The 21,391-nt window shown below is 45.6% G+C and overlaps 1 long non-coding RNA gene across 1 annotated transcript in view; it reads right to left on the bottom strand.

Moving 5' to 3' along the window:
• The window catches only part of LOC134935212 (uncharacterized), a 41,277-nt gene extending 20,898 nt beyond the window's left edge, over window positions 1–20,379 (bottom strand). Inside the window, exon 1 of the long non-coding RNA XR_010179988.1 lies at window positions 20,074–20,379. This is a non-coding gene — a long non-coding RNA (uncharacterized LOC134935212). The remainder of the gene's footprint in view (window positions 1–20,073) is intronic.
• Window positions 20,380–21,391: the final 1,012 nt, after the last annotated feature.

The raw sequence follows: 21,391 nt of genomic DNA, 5'->3' as shown, positions 1-21,391 counted from the left end.
CACCGAATGAGAGAACTCCAGGTCCTCCTCAGCCAGGGTATCAATTCGCAGAATTTTGCAAACGTGTTTGCCCCTGACCAAGTAGCTGCTCGGCAAAGTTGTAAAGCCGAGACCCCTCGGGCAGCCGCCCAAGATGAGCCCACCGTCCTTGTGGAATGGGCTTTTATTGATTTAGGCTGCGGTAATCCTACCGCAGAATGCGCCAGCTGAATAGTGCTACAAAACCAGCGCGCAATAGACTGCCTAGAAGCAGGAGCACCCAGCTTGTTGGGTGCCATCAGGATAAACAGCGAGTCAGTCTTCCTGACTCCAGCCGTCCTGGAAAATAAAATTTACAGGGCTCTGACTACGTCCAGCAACTTGGAATCCTCCAAGTCCCCAGTAGCCGCAGGCACCACAAAAGGTTGGTTCAAGTGAAAACCTGAGACCACCTTCAGGAGAAACTGAGGACGAGTCCTCAACTCTGCCCTATCCATACAGAAAATCAGATAAGGCCTTTTACATGACAAAGCCGCCAATTCTGACACACGCCTGGCCAAGGCCAAGGCCAACAGCATGACCACTTTCCACGCGAGATACTTTAGCTCCATGGTTTTAAGTGGCTCAACCAATGTGACATTAGGAAATCCAACACCACGTTGAGATCCAAAAAGTGCCACAGGAGGCACAAAAGGAGGCTGAATATGTAGTACTCCTTTAACCAAAGTCTGAACTTCAGGCAGTGAAGCCAGTTTTTTCTGGAAGAAAATCGACAGAGCCGAAATCTGGACCTTGATGGACCCCAATTTGAGGCCCAAACGTCACCCCTGCTTGCAGGAAGTGCAGGAATCGACATAGTTGAAATTCCTCCGTCGGGGCCTTCATGGCCTCCCACCAAGCAACAAATTTTCGCCAAACGCGGCGATAATGTCTTGCAGTGACATCCTTCCTGGCTATGATCAGGGTAGAGATGACTTCCTTCGGAATACCCTTTTCCTTTAGGATCCGGTGTTCTACCGCCATGCCGTCAAACGCAGCCGCGGTAAGTCTTGGAACAGACAGGGTCCCTGCTGCAGCAGGTCTTGCCTGAGCGGCAGAGGCCAAGGGTCCTCTGCCAGCATCTCTTGAAGTTCCGGGTACCAAGCTCTTCATGGCCAATCCGAAACCCCGAGTATGGTTTTCACTCCTCGCCTTCTTATTATTCTCAGTACCTTGGGTATGAGAGGTAGAGGAGGAGACACATAAACCGACTGGTACACCCACGGTGTCACTAGAGCGTCCCCAGCGATCGCCTGAGGGTCCCTTGACCTGGCGCAATATCTTTTCAACTTCTTGTTGAGGCGGGACGCCATCATGTCCACCCGTGGTCATTCCCAACGGTTTACCCGTATTTGGAAAACTTCTGGATGAAGTCCCCATTCTCCTGGGTGTAGGTCTCCCATCGGAGAATCCTTGTGGCTTCTGCCATCGCCATCCTGCTTCTTGTGCCGCCCTGTCTGTGTACATGGGCGACCGCCGTGATGTCGTCTGATTGGATCAGTACCGGCTGGTTCTGAAGCAGGGGCCTTGCTTGTCTTAGGGCATTGTAAATGGCCCTTAGCTGCAGAATATTTATGTGAAGCGAAATCTCCTTGGAAATTTCTTCCCTGTGTGACTGCACCCCAGCCCCGAAGGCTGGCATCCGTGGTCACCAGGACCCAGTCCTGTATTCCGAATCTGTGGCCCACTAGTAGATGAGCCCTCTGCAGCCACCACAGCAGCGACACCCTGTTTCTTGCTGACAGGGTTATCCGCTGTTGTATCTGTACATGGGACCCGGACCATTAGTCCCACAGGTCCCACTGGAACGTCCTTGCGTGGAGTCTTCCGAATGGAATTATGCTTCGTACGAAGCTACCATTTTTCCCAGGACTCGTGTGCATTGATGTACCGACACCTGTCCTGGTTTTAGGATGTCTCTGACTAGAGATGACAACTCCTCGGCTTTTTCCACTGGAAGAAACACTCTTTTCTGGTCTGCGTTCAGAAACATTCCCAGGAACAGAAGACGTGTCGTCGGGACCAGCTGTGACTTTGGAATATTGAGAATCCAGTCGTGCTGTTGTAGCACTTCCCGAGAGAGTGCTACCCCCACTACCAACTGTTCTTTGGACCTCGCCTTTATCAGGAGATCGTCCAAGTACGGGATAATAAAAACTTCCTTCTTGTGAAGGAGTATCATCACTTCGGCCATTACCTAGGTAAAGACCTTCGGTGCCGTGGACAACTCCAACGGCCGTGTCTGGAACTGATAGTGACAGTCCTGTACCACATATCTGAGGTACTCCTGGTGAGGGGGGGGGAATGGGGAAATGCAGGTACGCATCCTTGATGTCCAGGGAGACCCTGTAATCCCCCTCGTCCAGGCTCGTAATAAGCGCCCTGAGCGATTCCATCTTGAACTTGAATCTTCTGATATAAAAGTTCAAGTATTTTAATTTCAAGATGGGTCTCACCGAACCGTTGCGGTACCACAACCACTGTGGAATAGTAACCCCTTCCTTGCTGAAGGAGGGGCACCTTGACAATCACTTGTTGTGATTATAGTGTTGAATATCCACCAACACCGTCTCCCTGGCAGAGGGAGGTGCCGGTAAGGCAGATTTTAGGAAACGGCGGGGGGAAGAACGTCTCGAACTCCAGCCTGTACCCCTGAGATACTACTTGAAGGACCCAGGGATCTATGTGAGAGAGCCCACTGTCCGCTGAAATATCTGAGACGGGCCCCCACCGTACCCGGGTCCGCCTGAGCAGCCCCAGCACCATGCTGTGGACCTACCGGACGCAGGGAGGACTTCTGCTCTTGGGAACTAGCTGTGTGTTGCAGCTTTTTTCCTCTACCTTTGCCTCTCGGCAGAAAGGATGAGCCTCTAGCCCACTTGTTTTTCTGGGGCCGAAAGGACTGTACTTGATGATACGGTGCTTTCTTTTGTTGTGGGGTAGCCTGTGGCAAAAAAATTAATTTCCCAGCAGTAGCTGTGGAAATGAGGTCTGAAAAACTATCCCCAAACAGTTTTACCCCCTTATAGGGCAACTTCCATGTGCCGATTCGAGTCGGCATCGCCTGACCATTGCCAAGTCCATAACCCCCGTCTGGTGGCAATGGACCTAGCGCTTATTTTTGATGCCAGCCGGCAAATATCCCTCTGTGCATCACGCATGTATAAGACCACTTCTTTTATATGCTCTATTTTCAGCAAAATATTGTCCCTATCCATAGTTATTTTCCGACAGGGAATCTGACCACGCAGCGGGAGCACTGCCCATCCATGCCGAAGCAACGGCTGGTCGCAATATAATGCCCTAGTGTGTGACCATATCTTATAGGGTAACCTCCTGCTTTCTATCAGCAGGTTCCTTCAGGGCGGCCGTACCCGAAGACGGTAGTGCCACCTTTTCTGATAAGCGTGTAAGCACTGTATCTACCCTATGGGGTGTTTTCCCCGCGTGACCTATCCTCTGGCGGGAAAGGGTACACTGCCAATAACCGTTGTAGAAAATATCAATTTCTTACCGGGGGAAGATCACTCTTCCTCACACACCTCATTTAGTTTCTCAGATGCAGGAAAAAATAAGAATTTACTTACCGATAATTCTATTTCTCGTAGTCCGTAGTGGATGCTGGGGACTCCGTCAGGACCATGGGGAATAGCGGCTCCGCAGGAGACAGGGCACAAAAATAAAGCTTTAGGATTAGGTGGTGTGTACTGGCTCCTCCCCCTATGACCCTCCTCCAAGCCTCAGTTAGGATACTGTGCCCGGACGAGCGTACACAATAAGGAAGGATATTGAATCCCGGGTAAGACTCATACCAGCCACACCAATCACACCGTATAACTTGTGATCTGAACCCAGTTAACAGTATGACAAACGTAGGAGCCTCTGAACAGACGGCTCACAACAATTATTGTTTGTAACAATAACTATGTACAAGTATTGCAGACAATCCGCACTTGGGATGGGGATGGGCGCCCAGCATCCACTACGGACTACGAGAAATAGAATTATCGGTAAGTAAATTCTTATTTTCTCTAACGTCCTAAGTGGATGCTGGGGACTCCGTCAGGACCATGGGGATTATACCAAAGCTCCCAAACGGGCGGGAGAGTGCGGATGACTCTGCAGCACCGAATGAGAGAACTCAAGGTCCTCCTCAGCCAGGGTATCAAATTTGTAGAATTTTGCAAATGTGTTTGCCCCTGACCAAGTAGCAGCTCGGCAGAGTTGTAATGCCGAGACCCCCCGGGCAGCCGCCCAGGATGAGCCCACTTTCCTTGTGGAATGGGCCTTGACAGATTTAGGTTGTGGCAAGCCTGCCACAGAATGTGCAAGTTGAATTGTGCTACAAATCCAACGAGCAATCGTCTGCTTAGAAGCAGGAGCACCCATCTTGTTGGGTGCATACAATATAAACAGTGAGTCAGACTTTCTGACTCCCGCCGTTCTTGAAATATATATTTTCAATGCCCGGACCACGTCCAACAACTTGGAATCCTCCAAATCGTTAGTAGCCGCAGGCACCACAATAGGCTGGTTCAGGTGAAACGCTGACACCACCTTAGGCAGAAAATGAGGACGTGTCCGCAGTTCTGCCCTGTCCGTATGGAAAATCAGATATGGGCTCTTATATGATAAAGCCGCCAATTCTGATACTCTCCTGGCTGAAGCCAGGGCCAGTAGCATGGTTACTTTCCATGTAAGATACTTCAACTCCACCGATTTGAGCGGCTCAAACCAATGGGATTTGAGAAAATCCAAGACTACATTAAGATCCCACGGTGCCACTGGGGGCACAACCGGGGGCTGTATATGTAGTACTCCTTTTACAAAAGTCTGGACTTCAGGAACTGAAGCCAATTCTTTCTGGAAGAAAATCGACAGGGCCGAAATTTGAACCTTAATGGACCCCAATTTGAGGCCCATAGACAATCCTGTTTGCAGGAAATGTAGGAATCGACCCAGTTGAAATTCCTCCGTGGGGGCCTTCCTGGCCTCACACCACGCAACATATTTTCTCCAAATGCGGTGATAATGTTGTGCAGTCACCTCCTTCCTGGCTTTTACAAGTGTAGGAATGACCTCTTCCGGAATGCCTTTTTCCCTTAGAATTCGGCGTTCAACCGCCATGCCGTCAAACGCAGCCGCGGTAAGTCTTGGAATAGACACGGTCCCTGCTGAAGCAGGTCTGGTCTTAGAGGTAGAGGCCACGGATCCTACGTGAGCATCTCTTGAAGATCCGGGTACCAAGTTCTTCTTGGCCAATCCGGAGCCACTAGTATCGTTCTTACTCCCTTTTGCCGTATAATTCTCAGTACCTTTGGTATGAGAGGCAGAGGAGGGAACACATACACTGACTGGAACACCCACGGTGTTACCAGAGCGTCCACAGCTATTGCCTGAGGGTCTCTTGACCTGGCGCAATACCTGTCCAGTTTTTTGTTGAGGCGGGACGCCATCATATCCACCATTGGTTTTTCCCAACGGTTCACAATCATGTGGAAGACTTCTGGATGAAGTCCCCACTCTCCCGGGTGTAGATCGTGTCTGCTGAGGAAGTCTGCTTCCCAGTTGTCCACTCCCGGAATGAATACTGCTGACAGTGCTATCACATGATCTTCCGCCCAGCGAAGAATCCTTGCAGCTTCTGCCATTGCTGTCCTGCTTCTTGTGCCGCCCTGTCTGTTTACGTGGGCGACTGCCGTGATGTTGTCCGACTGGATCAACACCGGCTGACCCTGAAGCAGGGGTTTTGCCAGACTTAGAGCATTGTAAATCGCTCTTAGCTCCAGTATATTTATGTGAAGACACATCTCCAGGCTTGACCATACTCCCTGGAAGTTTCTTCCCTGTGTGACCGCTCCCCAGCCTCTCAGACTGGCATCCGTGGTCACCAGGACCCAGTCCTGTATGCCGAATCTGCGGCCCTCTAACAGATGAGCACTCTGCAACCACCACAGGAGAGACACCCTTGTCCGTGGCGATAAGGTTATCCGCTGATGCATCTGCAGATGCGATCCGGACCATTTGTCCAGCAGATCCCACTGAAAAGTTCGTGCGTGGAATCTGCCGAATGGAATCGCTTCGTAAGAAGCCACCATCTTTCCCAGGACTCTTGTGCATTGATGCACAGACACTTTCCCTGGTTTTAGGAGGTTCCTGACAAGTTCGGATAACTCCCTGGCTTTCTCCTCCGGAAGAAACACCTTTTTCTGAACCGTGTCCAGAATCATTCCCAGGAACAGCAGACGTGTCGTCGGGGTCAACTGAGATTTTGGAAAATTCAGAATCCACCCGTGTTGTTGCAGCACTAGTTGGGTTAGTGCTACTCCGTCCTCCAGCTGTTCTCTGGACCTTGCCCTTATCAGGAGATCGTCCAAGTAAGGGATAATTAATACGCCTCTTCTTCGCAGAAGAATCATCATTTCGGCCATTACCTTGGTAAAGACCCGAGGTGCCGTGGACAATCCAAACGGCAGCGTCTGAAACTGATAATGACAGTTTTGCACCACGAACCTGAGGTACCCTTGATGTGAAGGGCAAATTGGGACATGTAGGTAAGCATACTTTATGTCCAGGGACACCATAAAGTCCCCTTCTTCCAGATTCGCTATCACTGCTCTGAGTGACTCCATCTTGAACTTGAATTTTTGTATGTACAGGTTCAAAGATTTCAGATTTAGAATAGGTCTTACCGAGCCGTCCGGCTTCGGTATCACAAATAGCGTGGAGTAATACCCCTTTCCCTGTTGTAGGAGGGGTACCTTGATTATCACCTGCTGAGAAAACAGCTTGTGAATGGCTTCCAATACCGTCGCCCTGTCTGAGGGAGACGTTGGCAAAGCAGACTTTAGGAACCGGCGAGGGGGAGACTTCTCGAATTCCAACCTGTAACCCTGAGATACTACCTGCAGAATCCAGGGGTCCACCTGTGAGCAAGCCCACTGTGCGCTGAAATTCTTGAGTCGACCCCCCACCGCTCCTGAGTCCGCTTGTAATGCCCCAGCGTCATGCTGAGGGCTTTGCAGAACCCTGGGAGGGCTTCTGTTCCTGGGCAGGGGCTGCTTGCTGCCCTCTCTTACCCCTTCCTCTGCCCCGAGGCAGATATGACTGTCCTTTTGTCCGCTTGTTCTTATAGGACCGAAAGGACTGCGGCTGAAAAGACGGTGTCTTTTTCTGTTGGGAGGGGGTCTGAGGTAAAAAGGTGGATTTTCCGGCAGTTGCCGTGGCCACCAGATCCGATAGACCGACGCCAAATAATTCCTCCCCTTTATACGGCAATACTTCCATATGTCGTTTGGAATCCGCATCACCTGACCACTGTCGCGTCCATAAACTCCTTCTGGCAGATATGGACATCGCATTTACTCTCGATGCCAGAGTGCAAATATCTCTCTGAGCATCTCGCATATAAAGGAAAGCATCCTTTAATTGCTCTATAGTCAATAAAATACTGTCCCTATCCAGGGTATCAATATTTTCAGTCAGGGAATCCAACCAGACGACCCCAGCACTGCACATCCAGGCTGAGGCGATGGCTGGTCGCAGTATAACACCAGTATGTGTGTATATACTTTTTAGGGTAGTTTCCATTCTCCTATCAGCTGGATCCCTGAGGGCGGCCGTATCAGGAGACGGTAACGCCACTTGTTTTGATAAGCGTGTGAGCGCCTTATCCACCCTAGGGGGTGTTTCCCAGCGCGCCCTAACCTCTGGCGGGAAAGGGTATAATGCTAATAACTTTTTTGAAATTAGCATTTTTCTATCTGGGTTAACCCACGCTTCATCACATACATCATTTAATTCCTCTGATTCAGGAAAAACTACAGGTAGTTTTTTCACCCCCCACATAATACCCCTTTTTGTGGTACTTGCAGTATCAGAGATATGCAAAGCCTCCTTCATTGCCGTGATCATATAACGTGTGGCCCTACTTGAAAATACGTTTGTTTCATCACCGTCGACACTAGATTCAGTGTCTGTGTCTGGGTCTGTGTCGACCGACTGAGGTAAAGGGCGCTTTACAGCCCCTGACGGTGTCTGAGACGCCTGGGCAGGTACTAACTGGTTTGCCGGCCGTCTCATGTCGTCAACTGATTTTTGTAATGTGCTGACATTATCACGTAATTCCATAAACAAAGCCATCCATTCCGGTGTCGACTCCCTGGGGGGTGACATCACCATTATCGGCAATTGCTCTGCCTCCACACCAACATCGTCCTCATACATGTCGACACACACGTACCGACACACAGCAGACACACAGGGAATGCTCTTATCGAAGACAGGACCCCACTAGCCCTTTGGGGAGACAGAGGGAGAGTTTGCCAGCACACACCCAAGCGCTATAATATATATGGGAACAACCTTATATAAGTGTTGTTCTTTATAGCAGCTTAAATATATCAAAATATCGCCAAAAAAATGCCCCCCCCTCTCTGTTTTACCCTGTTTCTGTAGTGCAGTGCAGGGGAGAGTCCTGGGAGCCTTCCTCACAGCGGAGCTGAGCAGGAAAATGGCGCTGTGTGCTGAGGAGAATAAGCTCCGCCCCCTATTTCGGCGGGCTTTTCTCCCGTAGTTTTAGATAACTGGCATGGGTTAAATACATACATATAGCCTCAATGGCTATATGTGATGTATTCTTTTGCCATAAAGGTATTAAATATTGCTGCCCAGGGCGCCCCCAGCAGCGCCCTGCACCCTCCGTGACCGCTTGGTGTGAAGTGTGTGACAACAATGGCGCACAGCTGCAGTGCTGTGCGCTACCTTCATGAAGACTGAAGAGCCTTCTGCCGCCTGTTTCAGGACCTTCAATCTTCAGCATCTGTAAGGGGGGTCGGCGGCGCGGCTCCGGGACGAACCCCAGGGTGAGACCTGTGTTCCGACTCCCTCTGGAGCTAATGGTGTCCAGTAGCCTAAGAATCCAATCCATCCTGCACGCAGGTGAGTTGAAATTTTCTCCCCTAAGTCCCTCGATGCAGTGAGCCTGTTGCCAGCAGGACTCACTGAAAATAAAAAACCTAAAAACTTTTTCTAAGCAGCTCTTTAGGAGAGCCACCTAGATTGCACCCTGCTCGGACGGGCACAAAAACCTAACTGAGGCTTGGAGGAGGGTCATAGGGGGAGGAGCCAGTACACACCACCTAATCCTAAAGCTTTATTTTTGTGCCCTGTCTCCTGCGGAGCCGCTATTCCCCATGGTCCTGACGGAGTCCCCAGCATCCACTTAGGACGTTAGAGAAACTACTAATAGTTTTCTCTCACCAAACACAATACCCTTTTATGTGGTACCTGGGGTATAATCATAAATGTGTAATACATTTTTCATTGTCTCAATCCTGTAACGGGTGGATCTATCTGGAGAGTACACCAGTCTCATCGATGTCGACACTGGAGTCAGTATCCGTGTCGACATCTGTGTCTGTTATCTGAGGTAGCGGGCGATTTTAGAGCCCCCCATGACATTTGAGACGCTGGAACAGGCACAAGCTGAGTAGCCGGCTGTTCCGTGTCGTCGGCCTTTTATGTAAGGAGTTGACACTTTCACGTTGATCCTTCCATAAGTTCAACCACACCGGTGTCGACCCCGCAGGGGGTGACAACATATTTACAGGCATTCGCTCCGCCTCCACCTCATTATCCTCCACATACCTGTCGACACAGCCGTACCGACACACAGCACACACACAGGGAATGCTCTGATAGAGGACAGGACCCCACAAAGCCCTTTGGGGAGACAGAGGGAGAGTATGCCAGCACACACCAGGGCGCTATATATCACAGGGATAGCACCTATAAAAAAGTGTCTTCCCTTATAGCTGCCTATATGTTGTATACTGCGCCTAAATTGTGCCCCCCCCCCTCTCTTTTTAACCCTTTCTGTAGTGTATTAACTGCAGGGGAGAGCCAGGGAGCTTCCCTCCAACGGAGCTGTGAGGGAAAAATGGCGCCAGTGTGCTGAGGAGATAGGCTCCGCCCCTTTTTCGCGGACTTTTCTCCCGCATTTTTATGGAATCTGGCAGGGGTTAATATACATCCATATAGCCCTGGGGGTTATATGTGATGTATTTTTGCCAGCCAAGGTGTTTATATTGCTGCTCAGGGCGCCCCCCCCAGCGCCCTGCACCCTCAGTGACCGGAGTGTGTGGTGTGCATGAGGAGCAATGGCGCACAGCTGCAGTGCTGTGCGCTACCTTGGTGAAGACTGATGTCTTCTGCCGCCGATTTTCCGGACCTCTTCTTGCTTCTGGCTCTGTAAGGGGGCCGGCGGCGCGGCTCTGGGACTGGACTCCGAGGCTGGGCCTGTGTTCGGTCCCTCTGGAGCTAATGGTGTCCAGTAGCCTAAGAAGCCAAAGCTGGCTGCAAGCAGGCAGGTTCGCTTCTTCTCCCCTTAGTCCCTCGATGCAGTGAGCCTGTTGCCAGCAGGTCTCACTGAAAATAAAAAACCTAAAACTAACTTTTTCTAAGAAGCTCAGGAGAGCTCCTAGATTGCACCCTGCTCGGTCGGGCACAAAAATCTAACTAAGGCTTGGAGGAGGGTCATAGGGGGAGGAGCCAGTGCACACCAGATAGTCCTAAAGCTTTCTTTAGATGTGCCCAGTCTCCTGCGGAGCCGCTATTCCCCATGGTCCTTACGGAGTTCCCAGCATCCACTAGGACGTCAGAGAAATATATATTACATACCGCACATCTGTACATAGGCATACTGTACATACACACACACACACACACACACACACACACACACACACACACACACACTGTACAGTAGCATACATGCACACAGCATACATACAGTGTACATGCACACAGGATAGATAGATACATACATACACACACACACACACACACACACACTATACATGCACACAGCATACATGCACACACAGTATACATGCACACAGCATACACACATACACACACAGTACACATGCATGCATACATACATACTCACAGCATGCATACATACATAGTATACATGCACACAGGCATACTTAGATACACAAAATAGATGCACACAGCATGCACGCGCACACACACACACACACACACACACACACACACAGTATACATGCACACACAGTACACAGGCATGCATACAGCATACATAAACACACACACACACACACACACACACACAATAAATGCACACAGCATTCATACACATACACACTCACACACTATACATGCACACAGCATACATACTTAGTTACTCACAGAGCCGGCCCTAACCAATATGATGCCCTAGGCAAGATTTTGGCTGGTGCCCCCTAGCACCACCGCTGGTTCCGCCTCTGACCTTGCACCTCTTTCCCAGCACCCCCTATATTTTAAATAGGAACAGTTCGCACATTTGGCGCATAGCCCAAAAAGGGGTGTGTTTTTGCTGGCAAGGGGCATGGCCACAAAATAGTAACCCCAATTCCAATTACGCCACACAGTACTGCAACTTTATTCACATTTGATCATGCGATAGTGTCCATAATTCATATTACATCCCACAGTAGTATCACTTTACCTTATAAACGTTACTCCTCACAGTAGAGCCCCTTATTCACATTACATCACACTGAATTTCTCCTTATTTACATTACACCACACCCTATTGCTCTTTATTCACGTTAGTGCCCTTTCTATACGCAATGCCACATAGAGCACCTTATACACATAATGCCACACAGTAATGCTCCTGACACATATGAGACACATTATTAATGTCCTTATAAACATACTGTGCCTTACACATGACAACCTTTATTAATGCCCTTTTACACATAATGTCCCTTACACATATGCTGCACATTATTAATGCCCTTATACACATAATGACACACATAGTGCCCCCTACACATTTGCTGCACATTTTTAGCGCCCCTATACACATAATGACACACATACAGTAGTACCCTGTTACACATATGCCGCACATTATTAATGCCCTTATACACATAATGACACACATAGTGCCCCCTACACATATGTTGCACATTATTTATGCATTTTTACATGACACACATAATGCTCCTTACACATATTCCAAACACCACTGCACAACCGACCCACTCACATGCACACAGCACTCACACTGCCACTAACACTGTGACCTCTGCCTCTGCTTGGATACAGATGTGTCCTCAAATCTTGCCTCAGTGCTAAAATTGGACACATTTTTTTCAATGAAAATGCATCTTATTTGCATTGTTATGTGGCTAGGATGCACAAGCAGCTTCTGCTGATTAAATTGATATGCAGCTTGCCTATATATTCTGTGAGACTGTGGCTGTATCTGCATAAGAAATGCTACACACAGAATATAGTCATGCCGCATATCATTTTAATCAGCAGAAGCTGCTGATGCCCCATGGCATATCAAATGCCCTAGGCAATTGCCTAGTTTGCCTATGCCTATGGCCGGCTCTGGTTACTCACATAGTATCCATGTACATAGCCATGTACACACCCATTAACAGTAAACACAACACCCCCCTCCTCACCCCCGCACCTTATACACATACATGGCTACTCACAAACTGCTGCGGTACAATTTATTATAAACTACCCCTCCATCCATGATCCCACACACATACAGAATGTGAGACACGCACCTTGCTTCTGCAGAGTCACACACAGTGGGAGCCGAAGACAGCAGAGAGAGGAGCTGTCCCGAGCGCTTCCGCTGCAGCTCCCCCTACAGGCAGACAGCAGCAGCCAGGTTCTCACTGTCACTCGGACAGTGTAAGGAGGAGGGAGCTGCTGCTGCTAATTAAAAATAAATGCTAAAACAAACGGACAGCAGCACTGATGGATCGGCGGCCAGGGGGGGTTTCTAGGTACTCGGAAACCCCCCCTGCGTGCGCGTATGTGAAGATAAGTATTCCCCTATCAGCGCTAGCAAACAGTTTATTACCATTTTAAATAAAACAATAATTAGTTGAGCTGCCACACTTACAACAGCTTCACTGCAGCGGTCCCCAGTAACCTATCTGTACAGATTCCAATTAAACAATCCAAACTAACAACAGAGAAAGCCACACATGTAGATATAGGGGTATATTCAATTGGTGTCGAATCCCACAGTGGATGCGACAGTTTTCCGATTCGACAGCATTTGACTGTCGAAACCCTCCTTCACGGGCACTGAATTCGACATATTCAATTTGAAATGGTTTCGACACGCCTCCCGTCAGAAAGGGACCAATGGTCGGATTGTGGGCAGCCTGGATTCGACTTCCCGCGCTCCTCGACAGCTTAAAGGGCTTGCTTGCTGCATGCTCAGGAGTCATTTTGGGAACCTGCAGAGCGGAGTGAGGAGCTGCAGAGTAAACAATTTGGCTTTCATTACTGTGGTATCGTGCACTTTTGTGAACCTACACCCAGCAGACTTTCATCCAGGATGGACAGAAGACCTTTAGCCAGTCCCGGAGGAGAGTCGTGTTTGGTCCGAATTCGACATTTTGGGGTAAGTACCATATGTGCTATGGCATTGCATATAGGTGCTTGTGTAGTGTATGGGTGCTGTTTTGAATGCTTGGCTCCTGTTTTGTATGAGGTTTGAGTGCAGGATGTAATGTTTGGGTGGCAGTAGGGAGCCATGAGGTGTACATGTGGTTCTGCTTGGGCGTTTGGGGTATGTTTAACATGTGTTTTATTTTGTGCTTAGGTTCTGTTTTATTGCAGCATGATTTTTTAGGGGGATGTTGGGGTGTCTTTTTAGTGGACTTTTGGGGTGTTTGGGGGGGTATTACTGGTTTTTGATGTGCTAATGAGTTTTTATAGTCATGCTTGACCACAGGTTTAATTGTAGCTTGCCATGTGGTGGCGCAGGGGTGGGTTTAGTGGACTTCAGGAAGGATGAGGTTTTACTGTTTTTATGATGTGCTAATGTGTTTTTTTGGGTCATACTTGACCACTGGTTTTATTGCAGCATGCCATGTGATGGTGCAGGGGTGGCTTTAGTGGACTTAGGGTGGGGTTTTACTGTTTTTTTATGTGCTAATGTATTTTTTGGGTCATGCTTGACCAGAGGTTTAATTGCAGCATGCCATGTGGTGGTGTAGGGGTGACTTTAATGGACCTTAGGGTGGGGTTTTACTGTTTTTTTTTTTTATGTGCTAATGTGTTGTTGTTTTTTTTAATGCTTGACCACTGGTTTTATTGCAGCATGCCATGTGGTGGTGCAGGGGTGGCTTTAGTGGACTTTAGGGTGGGGTTTTACTTGGTTTTTTTTATGTGCTAATGTGTTTTTGGGGTCATGCTTGACCACAGGTTTAATTGCAGCATGCCATGTGGTGGTGTATGGGTGACTAGTGGACTTTAGCACATAAAAAAAACAGTAAAACCCCACCCTAAAGTCCACTAAAGTCACCCCTACACCACCACATGGCATGCTGCAATTAAACCTGTGGTCAAGCATGACCCAAAAAACACATGGCATGCTGCAATTAAATTTATTTTCCTAAAAGCCAAGAAGCCAGCCAGAGGATCAGTCAGAAGAGGAAGCCTCTGGAGAAGAAACAGGGCGGAAGATTCCACGTTGACCCCGGTACACCGAGGCGAAAAACTGTGTCCCAGTGAATGGCGTCAACCGGTTCTACGACGTTCTGTACAGAACAAAGGCACAGACAACAGCAGTGAAGGCAAAGAGGAAGATCTGGGAGACCATCGCGGATAAAGTCACTGCAGTATCTGGAAACTGTCGGGACACCAGAAACTGCATGAAGCATTACAGTGACTGCCTTAGACAGACCAAGAAAAAGATGGAGATTCAGCGCAGACACGAGACAACAACCGGAGGTGGTCCGGCATTGAATTTCATGTGGCTGCCATGGTAGGAAGTCATCAAAAGGCGCATGAACCCTGTCATGGTCCAAGGAGTTCCAGGCAGTCTGGACTCCACACGCCCTGCTGGCTTTCCCGAGGAGGAAGAACCGCCCAGAAGACGGAAGACAGCAGGAGCCCAGCAGTCCAAAAGGAGGCGTGATGGTAAGAATTCATTCAAATGTGCTGTGCTAAACTATTATCATTTTCGTTGCTAAAAGTGTGTTTCACCTTTCCCCTAGACACGCCTGCCCAGAGGACATCACCTGCACGCAGCACATCACCTGCGTGCCGGACATCATCTGCGCGTCGGACGTCACCAGTGCGCAGACCATCACCTGCACTCCAAACATCATCAGCACGCAGATCATCACCTGCACGCAAAACATCATCAGCATGCAGATCATCACCTGCGTGCCAAACATCATCAGCACGCAGATCATCACCTGCATGCCAAACATCATCAGTACGCAGATATTCACCTGTGCGCGGAGCATCACCAGCTCGGGACCAATCCTCCAGGAGCTCAGAGACTGTGACACAAGAGCCTCAAGAAAGCGTGACTCTTTATACTGTGAACCCATCACCCAACCTGTTTGAGTCCTCAGGATTCACGGATGAGACTTTTCAAGGGTTTGATGCCAGCCGTGCCAACGTGTCAATCTCAAGCCAAGAAATGTCTCAAGATTTGGGGTCCGGAGAAGCTCCTGGAGCATCGGCACCACAGCATGCAGAAGGTTAATATATTAATCCATTTTGATCTTTTCCATATTTTGTAATATTATTTACTAACTTTTTTTTATTGTTTTAATACTTTGGTAAACAGAGGTGCCACAGATTAGCAGCGGATTCGCGTCAGGGATTGGTCCCTACTTCAGGCCGGATCTGTTACAGGAAGAGTTGGACAGCGAGGTGGATGTGCAGCAGCCCCCAGTTTCTACACCCCTGTGTAAGTAATAATTTGTTTAATAAACTGAAAAGAATGTGATCCTTAAACATATGTGGGAATGAATAAAGAAAGGTGGGCACTAGTGTATTAACTTGGAGACACTTAAAACAACCACACACTTATTAGTGGGCAAATCAATTACACCTGCTCCCCGGACTGCAGCTACTTGAATTGAGTTGCAGAGTCTCCATAATATATAGGAAGAAAAGATTTAAAGAAGCGCCATCCGTAGCGCAAAGGTGTCATTTTTTATTTTATTTAATATATCATGCAACATGTACATCAGCATGACATATTCCCATTAAACACAATACCACCCCCAGCTGGAAACATATATGGTAGACAAAGATATAAAAAGTCAATAGATTGATGGCTGACTTTAATTGGTTAAAATAAAAGATCTGCAACAGCTGTTGGTAAAAAAAAAAAGCGCTTTTGATAAAAATGAAAAATGGAGACTGTATAAAACTTTCTAATCACAGACGACACTGCACCAGTATTTTGTGATCACAAATGGGCTTCATATAGCGGACTCCTTTGGATTTGTGTTAGAATTCAAGTGGAGCAAGCACTTCCCGGAGAGTTCTAATAAGCGGATTTCAACAGCTTCAACAGTTCCATACAATGTATTACCCCTCACCTGTCATTTTGAAAAAGAATCCAGGTTAATAGCCGTATGGGGGTTGAGGATCTCCGATGCAGGAGTTGTATGTCTCTTTGTAAGTGGAGCCGTGCTGTCTGGCACCTAAGAGAGGCTGAAGTGATGGAGCCTGCCGCTTCCACCACTTGAAACTAGTGACCGCTCGTGTCCACTGGAGCTACAATAACTGATGCCGGCTTGTCAGTATGAGGTGCTGGAAGCCTGAAGTCCAAAATCGTGAAATCAGGGCACTGCTTTGACGCGTTTCTCAGCCTTAATAACGACGCTGTTCATCAGAAGTGCCACCCTTCAGTCGGACAGTCCATTTATACCTGGTAGGGCTAATTATCCCAATCCAAGACAGACTCGTAGCTATTCAGGATTAGACTCCTCATTATAACCACATTATACAAAACAAATATAGGGAATACATATATACACAGATAAAAATAAATATATAATTATATAAACACTTTCCCCTTGTTTTTATAAGTGTCACCAAGTGATATTATCACCATTAGAAATATAAGGTAAAAAGTGCATATTTTATGATGGACATAGTGAAAAATACATCAGTCCACCAATTTAATATAATAAATCATTATCCTTTTATTTTATATATATTTTCTTTTTCTTATTCTTATGTATCAGACCAAAATTAATATCTTTAAAAATGTTACAACACAAGTCCTTTTTCAGACATATAAGGGATACATTGTATCTTTAAAACTACATTATTTTCTCTCCAAAGATTTCGACAGAGAGAAAAAAATAATATATATATATATATATATATATATATATATATATATATATATATATATATATATCTATATCTCAGATAGAGATGTACTGGTGAGAAAAGACACGTATAAACATTGGCATGCTACCCACAATTGAGTTAGAACTGTTGCATATGATACACACCTAAACATTCATGTGTGTGCATAAATGTTTAAATATACACACACATAAATGAAGGGGGATAAAAATTAATCTAAACACAGACACCAGATCACCAGACTAGGACCAAGTAAAATATTGATATGGAAACCTTCTCTAAACTTCCGACCCTCCCAAGGTTAGTATACACTACTAACGATTCGTAATACACAGGGCATTACGTAATCATTTTGAGATCAGGACGGACCCTAAAACCATAAGGCAACCAAACTAAATATGCGTCTACATAAATAAAAGCATTGTGAAACCAAGACAAAGAGTGGATCTGTAATATTTAGGAGACCCCCTTTGTCCTAGTATTTATATTAAATAACAAATGATATAACTAATGATATATTCTTAGGAGAATAACCTCAATGGGGATAGACCCTAGGGACCTATGGTGTCCCCCCATATGAAGTGTACCTACCCACATGTACTGTAAATATTGTTCAGTTCAATCATATCATTGAGGCCATTAGGTGTTAATGTCCCTAACCTAGAAATCCAAAAGACTTCTTTCTTACATAACCTATTGAACCTATCTCCTCCTCTACCTGTCTTCGGGATTTGTTCAAGAGCCTGAATTCTCAAATTGGCCAGGTTGCCCATTGGACAAGCTGAAACATGACAAGGTACCGTATGTGTTCTCAGATCTCTCAGAACACTCCATCTGTGCTATAAAAATCTAATGTTGACCGTTCTTGTTGTGCGGCCAACATATTAAATGCCACAACCGCAAGAGATTACATACTGTAGATCACATAGCTGGATAGGCAATTAAAAAACGTTTCTATCTCATAAGAATTCTTATCAGTAAAAGATGTAATATTATTACTCCTGTGAGCTGCATGTGTACAGGTGTGGCAACTCGATCTGCCACATCTGAAAAAGCCTTTTGGTTTTAGGGGCTATATCTAGTCAGTTTTTTTTTTTCAGAATTGAAATTGGCTTGTCTCAGTATACTAGGCGCTAACTTCAATTTTTAATTATTAGCTTTTCTGAAAACCACCCTTCTTGACCCTTGTAAATCTTTTTCTATAAATTTATCCAATTTCAAAAGATTGTAGTTCTTATTAATAATTTTTCGAATATCCGTTGCAGATGTGTTATATTTGGTTATAAATGCCAAAGATCTATTATTTTCTTTCTTTTCAAGAGATGTTAAATTAACGGACAGATCCAGCTTCCGTGAGAATAGTGTATCTCTATCGACCTGACTAACTTCCAAAAGTACACTGTCTAGTACATCATTGGGATATCCCTGATCCAGGAATGATTGGTACATGACCCCAGTTTGTTTTTCAAACATATCTGGATCGGAACAATTCCTGCGGAGACGCAACAATTGTCCCTTGGGTATATTATCCTTCCAGCTCTTATAATGGCAGATATTAATTTGTATCTACTTCTTTAGTGTAGGTGGAGGTACACAGTTTGTTGTCCTTCACCAAGAAAATGATATCTAAATAATTGATGGTTGTATCACTAATATTATGAGTGAATTTTAAATTATAATCATTTTTGTTAAGGTATTCAATGAATCTTGTGATTGATGTATAATCCCCATCCCAAATAAAAAAAATTGGAAAGTGATTGGAAAGTTTTATACATTCTCCATTTTTCATATGCGGGAATGGACTTCTAATTTTTTTTTTACATTTTCTACAGCAGCACAAGTGCAATTGGTGAGAGACATTCAGCAAGGGCAGGCACCCTCAAGAGTTCAAAGGGTAGAAAACCTGGCATCAGAGATGCAGCAGTGCCAGGACACTTTCAGGATGTCGTCAACACCAGACTGGAGGCCATTGAGAAGACAATGGAGAAGATGGCCTACAGTGTGGCTGCAATACAGAAGAACATGACCAACAACATGGCTGAAATGGCAAAGACCAGGCACAAAGAACACATAGCAATTCTGGATGTCCTCAACGTTATGGCAACATCCATGAACAAGTTGGTGGAGAACACGAAAATATATATTTTGTGTGCTCACAGGTACCAGGGGAAACACCAGAATTTTTCTGATGTTCCACGTGTACCAGTGAGTGAACAAAAATCCAGGCGCAACAGTTAGTGGTTAGATCACCAATTCATCAATAAATGCCTAAGAATTATACTAATCACCAGGCAATTATACAAGCTGCTCCCACTTAATAGCCTAGGGTTAAACTATAGTCAATATACAAACATAAGGTACTTAATAGAGAGCGCTTAAATTCCAATCACATTTATTAGATATATTAAAAAGTAAATATAGATAAAAATAATCTCATTTATATACATAAATTATGCATGTATGGCACTTAAAAAAGCTGAAAGACACCTCAATTTATACTGATAAACTGTATGGCTCCAAAGTATTCTTAAAGTTCATAAATGTATAGGCAGTCCATAGCCATATATTATGTATCTTAGTAGGCTAGTTTGGTCAGAATTACTTGATATCCAGTTATTTATATATCCTAGGAATTCTTTGTGTATAAGGATATATACACTGACTATAGCAAATTTGCTGTTACTGAGAGTCCAGATATTTAAATGGATACAAAAGCTGCAGTCATTAGATCCACAATATCCTGATGTGTGCACTCACCAGGACCCGGTATTAACCATTTGCCGCTCTACTTCACTTTTATACTGCTGGCGTAGTATGGGGTTTATACAAATTACAGTGACTGGTAAGGTCAGTGCAATGTTTTCACCTCACCTCGCCGTAGGCTGGAACGTGATGCTTCTTATTGAATGGAGCGGCCGACGACTGTGGCTATACACCGCAAGCTGTATCTTTAGCCGGAACAAAGCTGGATATGTGGTCTCAGTCTGCTCGAGCCAGAACAAACCAAATGTAGTAGGACAGCCCCTGGCTGAGATCACCTGTCATACGGCTGTGATGCGCCCGTGTGTAGCTGGATATCTGGAACAGGTGGAAGCCAACATTCCAAAACAATCAGTTTACTCTCAGCACCAGTGCCAGTTTCATTAACATGTTTCTCCGTTATAGCATTAGAACGGTTTCATCAGAAGGTATGTCCCTGTGGTCCACATTCTGCTTTTTAAATAGAGTCTCCTCCATTAGTATGATCCTGCTCATTATAGGGTACAGGTGTGCCACGGGTGTCACATGCATATAGAATCTCATACCTAGATAAGTATTCGGTTTAACAATATATTCTAAAAGCCATAATCCAATTAATTATAATATAATAGTATCTTACAAATAATAATAAATAAATTATATACATGTTCATCATTAAGAATTAGTTATTAAAAAAGACTTCATATCGATATTATCAATGGCAACACGTGAACTTAAAACAGCTAAATCTAATTGCAGCTAGTCTGCGAGACAAATGGATGTGAGATCACTTTTTATTAATAGCCATTATGGCCAAATGGTCAGAGACGCCGACCCGCAATCCCCCAACCCGGGTCCAAAACCCATTCTCACAATTATTTTTAATTTTTAGTTTACCACTATATTTTGTTTTCATAGAAATTGTTACTACATCACTGTTTTTGTTTCTTTTGTGGTTATTATCACATCCATTTTTCTCTGCATTATCACAATACTCACTACCTTTGTCTGGTCTAAATACAACCACCGCCATAAACCTAAAAAACACCCACATCTCATTACTGGATACTATATCTCCACTTATTTTAAAGGGCATGTTATTTTATTTAACTCATTACTTTCCAGATTAGGATCTGAGGGTATTGAATACTGAAAATATTCTAAAGAAGGTCCAATATAGCAAACTTCTTTTCTAGAAGACCCAACCTAAGATAGAAATACTTCTTGATCTTTACCAGAGAAGTTTTTATATAGATGGATAATAGCTCTATAGCCACAAGGAAGATTTTAGGAAAAAGTATAGAAGAAAAGAAAGACTCTATAAAGAAAAACAGAACAGCAAAAATTTATATTATTTTTTTTTTTGTATAAATACTACTTATCAATGTTAGGACATAATGTTAAAGCCCTCCCAATTAAAAGTGTCCTTTTCCAAACAAGAAGATACAAA

This window comes from Pseudophryne corroboree, chromosome 6, assembly GCF_028390025.1.
Source record: "Pseudophryne corroboree isolate aPseCor3 chromosome 6, aPseCor3.hap2, whole genome shotgun sequence".
Lineage (NCBI taxonomy): Eukaryota > Metazoa > Chordata > Amphibia > Anura > Myobatrachidae > Pseudophryne > Pseudophryne corroboree.
Note: the sequence above shows the minus strand (reverse complement) of the source record. Positions and strands in the feature narration are given on the sequence as shown.